General features: G+C 49.6%; 1 protein-coding gene across 1 annotated transcript in view; it reads left to right on the top strand.

Annotated features, from left to right (window-relative positions):
- The window catches only part of LOC119107705 (platelet glycoprotein V-like), a 13,604-nt gene extending 13,300 nt beyond the window's left edge, over positions 1–304 (top strand). Inside the window, exon 4 of the mRNA XM_037231245.1 lies at positions 1–304. This exon is cut by the window's left edge and continues 910 nt beyond it. The gene's annotated coding sequence lies outside the window, so the exon portion shown is untranslated.
- The last annotated feature ends 8,913 nt before the right edge of the window (positions 305–9,217 follow it).

Raw genomic sequence — 9,217 nt, 5'->3', positions numbered from 1 at the left:
GGTAACATTGCTGTGACTGATGAGTTTTTGACTGCTGAAATGCTTTGCTAATGCTGCAAACTTACGTAAAGTAAATGCAAGAACAAACTGCTACCTACACTGTCTTAAGCAGGATGAATGCGAAGGAACTCCAAATGTGAGAAAGAAGAATAACATGATAGGGACAAGACCAGTCAGAAAATTATTGTTGAGCAAATGAGCAGATGATTGCATCATGCCCTCCGGTTTATTTGCTACATTCCTGTTTGTTATGAGATTTTTGTGCTGTAATAACCTTCCTGAGTTGTGTACAAAGGAAGGCGGTTCGGGTTTTGTTGCAGTTGAAAACCTGTCTTGGAATACAACTCGTCATCTCATATCTCGAAACACCAAGCTTTTTGGTCGTCCTAGCTCTTTCGACGCTGTATGTACAGGAGAATAAAAACAACCTTATGCTCATAATAGAGCGAATGAGTCCAGAAAAACCATATATATATATATATATATATATATATATATATATTTCAGCCGTTGGTTTTCCTTTGCACATGCATATGAAGCAAACCTTCGATTCAATTAACAACCAGTGTGCCGTAGAGCATTTTAAGAAGCATCACTTACTGCTCTGCGGCCGCATGCCATCAAGCAACTCCATTGGAGGAGAACTGCACTACCAGACGGTATGATGCGGGGTATACTTCAAAAACCTACAGGGGAAACTCATAGTGTTCAGTGTAGGTTCCCCAGTTCTCATTTGAATTTAGCTGCTAGATTTATTTACACATCTTTATATACCTACAGGATGGATATGTTGAGCGAGCTTGTGTCGATCATTTCCGTGTCATGTGCGTTGATGAAGTGGTCGCTGAATGGAGCATTTCTGGTTCTCTTTTACATCTCAGGTGCGCTGATTAAAGGGAAATGTTCCCCATGAACAAATATTGAATCAAGCATCATATATGGTAAAATAAGCTCACTTATACCTAATATGGCATGTACCTATTGGATAAAGGTTACCTATTGGCATCCTTTATAGTGGAAAAGACTGCTCTAAACAAGCTTCTCTGTTCAGTAAATATGCTCCTCAGTACATCATTGTTTGATTAGGTAATCGTACCTTGCACAACATTGATTAAGACCCAATTGGCGGTCAGTATATCTGGAAGTCGTGCTGACGAACGTCAGATATGAACCACTCGGCCATGACATTTTCCTTGGCTTGATCGCCGCATGACCAATGGAATGAGAGGTAACTGACGTTATTATGACGTCATAGATGCCTGGGCCACCTTCAAATGGTCTTTTCGAATTAGCATGCACCTCTTCGCGAGCGTGAAGCTCAGAGACCGGGGAGGTTTAGGTCTTAAATAGGGCTGGGCTGTGAACTGTACCGAATGATCCTCAATATGGCAATTTAAGTTCAAAACCCGATAACAATGTGGAACGCTTCCTGTAAAGAGCTCCCAGACATTACGTTTGTCTCGGTAATGTAGACGTTTGAGGGGCTTTGTAAAGTTGGTAGGTGACGAGGTACACGACATTTTTGCGTTACACCTTCCCAACAGCCCCGCAGCGCAGGAATTGCATGGCCATTGTCAGCTGGGCATGGTGAAGGGTCAAGTGCTGAGACGGCAATGTGCGCAGCTTATGCTTTACTACTCCTCCAAGTAACGCGTATTGGCAACGTATATTAGTAACCCTGACTTTTATTGCTATGTGGTTATCAGTGTGGTTACATCACTGGGGGAGTTTGACCATCCAGGCGTCCTGAGAGGTGTGCTGGACAAGCTGCCGAATCATATGCAAGACCTCTGAAAGGGTCAGGCTGTCAGGGTTCAAGTCTCTGGCAGGTGTCCCGTCTTCAAACATTTCGCGAGATTTGTGGAAGACTGGGCCAAAATCAGTCCAAAATGGTGCTTTGGAAGCAATCTGCATATCAGAACACTGCAAAGGGCTTAACGCAAACAAAGCACAAAACGAAGCCGCAAGCCAGACCAGCTGTTTGGCTCCCAGCATGGCTACAGAGGACGTGGAGTACAGGTGCTGGTATCGTGGCGAAAAATAGGCTTGAAGATTTCCGGGTGCCCCAAGAGAAAGACGCCGAGGTGAAGAAGAGATACATGATGGACCATGTCTTGGACATCTGCAAAATTTACAAAGGACGGCATCCCACAATTTTACACAAGGGTCTGACGTCGCCTTCGCATGAGATCGCCTTCGCAAGAATGACGTGGCAAATGTTTGCTGAGACAACAGCCAAAAATGGTCCAGTAAGCATCGCTGCTGGCGCTTTAAAGATACAGAGAATCATGGCCATGATTCCCGTCAGGATTCGCGTCAACTAGGAAAGGGCGATCGGCACGTGCGCCCTCCTTGATATTGGTAGCTCCACCAACTTCTGTGGATAATCGTCGCTTGATGCTGTTGATACGACAGACGCCGTGCCTGCTCAGCTTTCGCTTTGTATGACAGATCCTGAAGCAACGAGGCCAGACATCCTCATTGTCACAGGGATGCAGGTAAACGAAACGAACGGGCCCATTCTTATCGCTCTCTCACTTGTGTACACGTTGGAGAGATTTTCTGTCGCGCATGACGACACCCCGAAGTTAGAGGACTTACAAGCGTGGCCGCACATTCGCGGCGTTGAATGTACAGTACAGAGATGTAGACATTAGGCTCCTGGTAGCGAACAGCGCCTCGGGAGGCTACGGAGCCACGGGAGGCTGTCCATGGACAGTCAGGAGCCACCATGCTGCACCAGGAAGGCTCTGCCTTCAGGTAGACGTGGTCCAGAAAGGACAGGCTTAAGACTTTCCTTACAAACGTATGGCAAAGCGATGGGAAAATCTGGTAGATTCCAAACCATAGCGTTTACTCTTGGACTGCGCGGACACGGGATGTCTCCGAACTCAGGTTTGCTCCAAGGCCCCGGTTTCACCAATAATCTTGCTGAGGTCCCGCTTCGCTTGAGACCTGCGCCTGTGCCGTCCATAACGAAAATGGAGAGAATGTGTTACCAAGTTGGAGTGTCACCGTAGGACAGAAGCTTTCTGAGATTTGGTTCGTGGCCAGAAGACGATCTGCCGGCGTCAAAGAAAGGATACAGGATATAAAGACACCTTTTTGTTGCAACTTCTCCACCAAGGGCCGCCGCAAATACCGAAAATGCCCAATTGCAAAATTGCAAAATGCCCACGTGGATGACTGAAGTCCGAGGATTCGGGAAAAGGCGCCACTAACTTGGCACGTGAACGTCGAGATGTCGAGCAAGGGAATGAATCCCAACTGCACGCGGTCATGTTCCAGACGAACATTCAGTAGATGTTCGGCTCTCGTCACACATCCCACGCATCCCGGGCTCGCACAAGCCAAACCTCGGTTGGGAAATCAGATTTTGTGACTTTTCTGTGTTCTTCAAGTGGTGCTTCTCAACAGCGAGAAAGGAGAATCTGCGTTCTGTGGTTGAATGCTGGTGTATTCAATGCGACTGGTACCACCACGGCGGGTCGCCCCACTATCGCCGAACAGACATCGCTGGGCATCTGATCTATGTATTTGTGGCGACCCTGTTATGTGCCGCTGAGTGGCCAGTTTTCGGTATTTGTGGCGCCCTGTTGTGTGCCGCTGACTGGCCAGTTTTCGGTATTTGTGGCGGTCCTGTTGTGCGCCGCTGAGTGGCCAGTTTTCGGTATTTGTGGCGGCCCTGTTGTGTGCCGCTGACGGGCCGGTTTTCGGCGAATTGGGCGGCACACCTGCGTAGCTGGTGGCAGGGATCACGTGACCAGGCCCTCGACCTGGCTCCGATGGGCGGCCGGCCAGCTGCTGGCTGGCCGGCAGGTGACTGGAAGCCGGCGTGGGCCGTGCCCGCTTCGAAGCCGGTTGTTGGTTCGAAGCTGACTCCATGTGTTTCAGTTTTCGGGGCATTTGGTTAGCTTTTGATTGGCGAGAATTGTTTTATCATCCCTTTTTGTCTGCAGCCACGTTTATTTATGTTTCAGTTGTCCATAAACATTTTTATTTTTCTAACACAAATACAGCAACATTGCGGGATATATAGACGTCGTTTTGGTCGCACCATTACTCAGCACGCTGTTAACGCCTCTTTGTCATTCAGGCAGTTAACAATACCCAGAAGTGTTGTACTTAAGAGGGCCCCTTTACTGGAGATAAGGGGTCTCATTAATATTGGATGGAGCGAGTCGAAACGAGTTCAAAACGCGCAAGGTCTTCCCATGGTTCCTTGACGACGTTCATTATTTTGCAGAATCGACTAGTGAAACAAATAGCATCAAAAGGTTTGGGCCAGCGCGCAAGGGTCTGCGCGCTGGAAAGGACGATTTCTCATCCACTGTTTTATTCAAGTGTTGTAATGATTTTACGACCTGGTCCCGCTATGAAAAATTGATGTCACCCAAGGTCGTGTAATAAGGTGTGATCATCCGGAGATTTTTCTGACAATCTGCCTTCACTATTACAGTGACGTCACGAAGTCCCAGCCTGGCATCGTTGCCCCGCCTGCGCTACCTTCGCGTCTGCCACATCGGTATACTAACTAACAAATGCATCTGATGATCGCCACAGGGCACTTGAAGAAGTACTATGAGGAAATATGGAAACAATCTTTTTGCCACGTTGGGTGCATAATAGCGAACATAGGCCTAGGGACCGAGAGGCTGTGTGCCATGGCACTCCCATTTGCTAAGAATGCCAAACATTGCGATTGTATTGTAAAGCGATGCACTGAAGTTGGCCAGCATACAGCTGCTCAAATCCAGGCTGGCGAACCTGCCTGGGGTCCAAACACTGCCAGAGAGGAGCGTCACCAGGATCATCATCTGGACAGTTGAGCTGAACGTCGACACTACGTAGTGGCGTGCCGGGTTGCAATGGTGTGCGATTGCGGCAGTTTGAGACGGCAGAGGTGGTGTGCTGTCTCATGCCTGGTAAACTATAGGACATTATGGGCATTGCATAATGCGTCAACTACGTCGTGAAGCCTCCAAAGGTCGTGGCGCGTGACGCTTATCAAGATCATGTCCGTCACTCCATCCTGCCAACACGTCGTACACTCGTATAGCTCACAATTCACCGTATCTTACTTACAACGATCATTGCGCCCAGCATGCGCTCCACTGTGCACACTTGGCGAGAACACAAAGCAAGCAGGGGGTGGGGGCGGATAACACAACTACACATTTTTCAGCTTAAATCTAGAGTTATGCGACATGATAACCCATCTAAAACAACCCAAACGCTTATTTGCGAAGAAACCGCCTCAGAAAGGCACAAAAGCATGCCTCAGAAAGACACACAAGCATGCAAAACAAAAGAAAATAAAAAGGCACAGCGATGCTCACATAAGATCACTCACTTATGCTCACATAAGCACAACGATGTTCACTTCACGCTGTCCACCTGCTGTCGCACCTGTTGAGCTACGCGCCTGGCAGTAGCCCGTTCAGCCCTGGTCATCTGAGGCACAGATGGATGCACGTCGTCACCACCTTCCGTGCGATCCGCTTGTCAAGCACAGAACACTTTTTTAGCATAAGCTTTGCGAAGCGGCCAACGATACCCATGTCTCAGTTCGTGCCTCGGCCCATCACAAGCTGGGGCACGGCCTCGAAAGCCTCGACAACGCTCATCCGGGCCGGTGACGGCACTATCAGACCACCCCGACCAATCGTGTGCGTCCAGCTGTCCGGCATGCAGCTGGTTGGTGCCTCTTGGGTCGACAGTTCCATGCTTGGATCGAGTTGTTTACACTTGACCGCCACGAAGCCGGCAACGAAAACCAGCGCCTCCTGCTCAATGTTGACCTCGTCCATCTCGTCACCACAGCGGGGGCCATTTTCGGTTCCCACGCCACCACCACCATGGAGCTTGTCTTAGCCCGACTCGTTGGCCCCGTCGTCCTCGTCGACCTCGTTTAGGACGGGCACTGGAGGCATCGCGGATGCTTGCTGGTAGGCGGCCTCCACAGCGTCCGCATGCGCTGCCGCTTCCCCACAGCTGGATCTTGGATCTGTTACGCAACGAGACACAGTCATTTCAACGTACCTAACAGGCGCATTAATCAGACCTTATTATTAGTCGGCAGTTTTGTTTCGTCACTGCGACAGCAAAGCGTCTTGGACCCAGACGTGCCCAGTCTTTCGTTATCGTGTCTTTGTTTTTATACGCGGCCACATTTTTGTGGTTCAGCGTGACATAATCCAATCAGGTAACTGGGACGCCCAACGAGCGACGAGTACTGCGCTGCCTGCACCCTACCGATACCTACCGCTTACGTTTTGTGCATTACATAAAACGTGTAGGGGGGGGGGGGGATCAAACCGGGCCAATGGGAAGAGGGGGTGGAGGGCACAAGCTATCGTGCCAAAATATTGCATGGGTATCCACCCGTCGTTCAGATACTCTCCGTTTTCTAGGCAGTGAGCTCCGTTCCTTCCCAACAGCATTACTGGAATTCAGTGTCACGCTTATCATTATCAGAAAACAGTGGTAGTGCATCCAGACAATGGTCAACAGCACTACCTGGATCGGGGGCCCTGCAGGCTTTCGTTCGTCAGGTTGTCCGGTTGGTTCAAACGCTGGTCAGCGCTGAGGAAAGCTGTGTCAGGCTCCAGTCGAACGGCACGGCCTTGCCTGTTGGCGGGGAGCGGCGATGCCGGTCCCCGCAGACGGGGAGAACAGCTGTGTCGCCAGTCGCTTTCTCTGGACGCTTTGTCGGGAAGTCTGGAAAGGGCAGTAAATAGCTGTCACCGCGCAGCAGCGTGAGCCGTACAGCGAGTTTCTCGCCCATGGCCGCGACCTCTGATTCTTCGATGTTAAAAAAACAGATACTGGAGGCCATTTTCTATATGCGAAATTCGTACATGTCCATGGCTTAGAGAATGTGACCAGTAACATAAGGGGTCAGGCTCCCGCGGGTTATGGCTCGCTACACCGTAAACCAAATGCTGTGACATGAAGCCTTGTCATTCACTAACGTTCCCAAATCGGCGTAATAACGAGTAAAGTTAACACAGACTTTCCCCCTACTCCCAGAGGCTTCTCCAGCACAGTTTCAAACCCTGTGTAGCTATAAGGGAAGGGATAGCCGATCTTTTGATAAAAAATAAATTAATAGGCCTAGCAAGGTCCTTGATAAACGCCAGCTGATTGTCAAGAAATGACGTCAACTGATCCAGCGTTGACTGCCTGTACCCAGGGAACCCTGACGCCTGTTGAAGTCGGCGCATGCGCACCCCATGAGAGGACTGACATCAGGCACCTAGTATATGATGACAGCAACGACAAGGGCCACGCGGAACTGGCGGCCGAGGCTCGTTGCCCGTACCATGTTGTTGCTCTACAGGATCAACCGGACTTGATTTCGTAACATGCATGTTTTTTGTACTTTGTTTATTGATGTCCTTTTGTTTATGTACTTTTGTCTATTTATTAGTGCTGCGACGCTCGGCTTGTACCAACATTACACCAGGCCCCACGAACAGCCACAAGCTCCATGTAGCGCGGCCCGAAGGTCAGCAATAGCTGATGCTGTGTTACGTGAATTTAGCATGACAGGTAATCCCAGGCATAATGGGTACATAAATGTGAGCAAATACCAAGGTATTAAAGCAACGCGACAGTCTGGAGACAATCGCCCCATTTCGGTAGCGTCCGAATGTAAAAATGAATGAATACCATCATGTGCCGGCAACTTCCTACGGCATCATGTGCCGTACGAAGGCTATTCAGACACGCGTACCCTCATATATAATTTATGTTTCGGAGAGACAGCATACGAGGCGTGTTGTCTGCAGAATAAAAAGTTAGAACAGACATTATGAGAAGCAGAAACGATGACCTATGACCGCGGTCACGAGGTCACTTTTTCAACTTGGCTTGGATGAATTTCCTTTTCAGTTCAATTGTAACAAAAATATTTGTGATCTCAAAGATAGGCGACTTGATAATATACCGTGGATCATTACGGTGGTACCGCTCTAAGAGCATGCCAATGTCCATTCAAAGTGAGTAAGAAAACGTCTTGGGGCATACTTCGTGACTCACAGATCAGGGAGACTTGATATTGTGTCAGTTGAGCTCTACGCATCAGATTGCCTCTATCGCAAATTTTTAGTGGAATCTGGGACATGACCGCACTAGTCGTCCTGCTGTTGGTTGTTAAAAAATTCAACACGATTACTGACCTCGCCTCACCAGATCGATCTGACAACGGCAGAGCACGCAGATGATGTAGTTATGGCTTCTTACCTCAATGTGGAAGCTTGTCAGCTTCGGACAAATATGTTGCAAAAATAAGGGAAAATACTGAGAACTCAGGTGATGTACTTTAACTGTAATTTTAGGTACCAGCCATACGGCCAACAAGTAGGTAAGTAAACTCGTAAATACAAAATATAAAACAAACAAAAACAATAAGTAAGGTTCCGGGGGAAAATGCTCACCGTCCTGGGGCGGCGGGTATAGTGATCCACGTCTTGTTAGCCGTCACGCCTGCTTTACGCCACATGAGTTCGTTCGGAGTCCCCATGTCGGATACAGCGGCGACCACGTGGACCCCGAGCGTCTCCAGCACGTTGATGACATCCGTCAGTGCTTCTAGCGTCATCGGTTCATCGAAACCATAGTACAACGGCTGCTTCCATGGCCCACAGAGGGACCGGACCATGAGCAGCTGCAGCTTCGAAGCTGACAGCAGCTGGTCGGCAGGGGATTCGTGGCAGACCCGTCCGTCTAGCGCCATCTCGTCAAACGACGTAACGTAGAGACGCTTGATAGCACTCATGCCCTGGACGGCCGCCTTCAGAGCAGTAACGCTTGCCTCCATCGCCCCCAGCGTAACGCGAAAGTAACGCGTCCTCCGGGACAGGGTGAACGAGGGTGGGAGCGGCAGGTGCAGGTGGGGCTTGACGTATTCATGGACTTTGCGGCTCCTGCACCGCAAGCTTAATGCACGAGACAAGTCCTGGTTGTCACACTGCGGAGCTGTTTACTTGTCACCACTCCAAGCTTCACCAACCTGTCGAGCGTCGACGCCTTTCCCTCAGCGACCCTTACATACCTCTTCATGGAGAGCATCACTTGCCGCCACTTGCGTTTCTTTCGGTTCAGCGTCGCCTGCAGGTGATAAACGTGGGCTTCCACTGCCAGAAACTTGGTTCGCGAGAGGACTGCGTCATTGTCAGACAATGATAAGCGAGAAGTCGAGACCGCCTCAGCT

Source organism: Pollicipes pollicipes, unplaced genomic scaffold (genome assembly GCF_011947565.3).
Source record: "Pollicipes pollicipes isolate AB1234 unplaced genomic scaffold, Ppol_2.1 Scaffold_6686;HRSCAF=7923_pilon_pilon_pilon, whole genome shotgun sequence".
In the NCBI taxonomy this organism is placed as follows: Eukaryota; Metazoa; Arthropoda; class Thecostraca; order Pollicipedomorpha; family Pollicipedidae; genus Pollicipes; species Pollicipes pollicipes.
The sequence above is the reverse complement of the archived record's forward strand: the minus strand, read 5'-3'. Positions and strand labels throughout refer to the sequence as shown.